Source organism: Schistocerca piceifrons, unplaced genomic scaffold (genome assembly GCF_021461385.2).
Source record: "Schistocerca piceifrons isolate TAMUIC-IGC-003096 unplaced genomic scaffold, iqSchPice1.1 HiC_scaffold_485, whole genome shotgun sequence".
Taxonomy (NCBI): domain Eukaryota; kingdom Metazoa; phylum Arthropoda; class Insecta; order Orthoptera; family Acrididae; genus Schistocerca; species Schistocerca piceifrons.
In genome coordinates this window covers 100,001-100,914 of record NW_025728717.1, presented here as the reverse complement: position 1 = coordinate 100,914, position 914 = coordinate 100,001, and the positions used below count along the sequence as shown (strand labels likewise).

The 914-nt window shown below is 57.2% G+C and overlaps 1 non-coding gene across 1 annotated transcript in view; it reads left to right on the top strand.

Moving 5' to 3' along the window:
* Positions 1 to 410: 410 nt before the first annotated feature.
* LOC124752829 overlaps positions 411 to 914 on the top strand; it is a 1,909-nt gene continuing 1,405 nt past the window's right edge. The window contains exon 1 of the ribosomal RNA XR_007012202.1: positions 411 to 914. This exon is cut by the window's right edge and continues 1,405 nt beyond it. This is a non-coding gene — a ribosomal RNA (small subunit ribosomal RNA).

The following is a 914-nucleotide window of genomic DNA, read 5'->3' as shown; positions in this document are numbered from 1 at the left end:
TGTGCTGGGAGAGTTCGCTTCGGCACCCAAGTGGGGCTTTTGTCCTTCTGTGGCGCTGGCGTTGGAGCTGCCGGTCACCGTAGGTGGCGCGTGTTGTCTCCCGCCGGCAATGCCACGACAGCACGCTCCCGGGCCTCTGTCGGCAGCGGCAAGCTCAGTTGGGAGCACGGGTGGTCGCACCGAAAGCGTCTACTCGCCTAACTCCGGGCGATTGCGCCTCTCTCGAACCCGACCAAGTACTTGGGACGGCGCTGCGCGCCGCCGGGACCTGAGAGGGTTTCGAGGTGTATTGTGCAGGGGAGCTCAGCCTCCTCCTGTTTGCAGAATGATTGAGCGGACGCTTGCGTGTTCGCGCGGGCCCCCGGGACACACTCCCGGGCGGCCGGCTGCTCAGCTCTAGTTGACGCAGCTCCCTGGTTGATCCTGCCAGTAGTCATATGCTTGTCTCAAAGATTAAGCCATGCATGTCTCAGTACAAGCCGCATTAAGGTGAAACCGCGAATGGCTCATTAAATCAGTTATGGTTCCTTAGATCGTACCCACGTTACTTGGATAACTGTGGTAATTCTAGAGCTAATACATGCAAACAGAGTCCCGACCAGAGATGGAAGGGACGCTTTTATTAGATCAAAACCAATCGGTCGGCTCGTCCGGTCCGTTTGCCTTGGTGACTCTGAATAACTTTGGGCTGATCGCACGGTCCTCGTACCGGCGACGCATCTTTCAAATGTCTGCCTTATCAACTGTCGATGGTAGGTTCTGCGCCTACCATGGTTGTAACGGGTAACGGGGAATCAGGGTTCGATTCCGGAGAGGGAGCCTGAGAAACGGCTACCACATCCAAGGAAGGCAGCAGGCGCGCAAATTACCCACTCCCGGCACGGGGAGGTAGTGACGAAAAATAACGATACGGG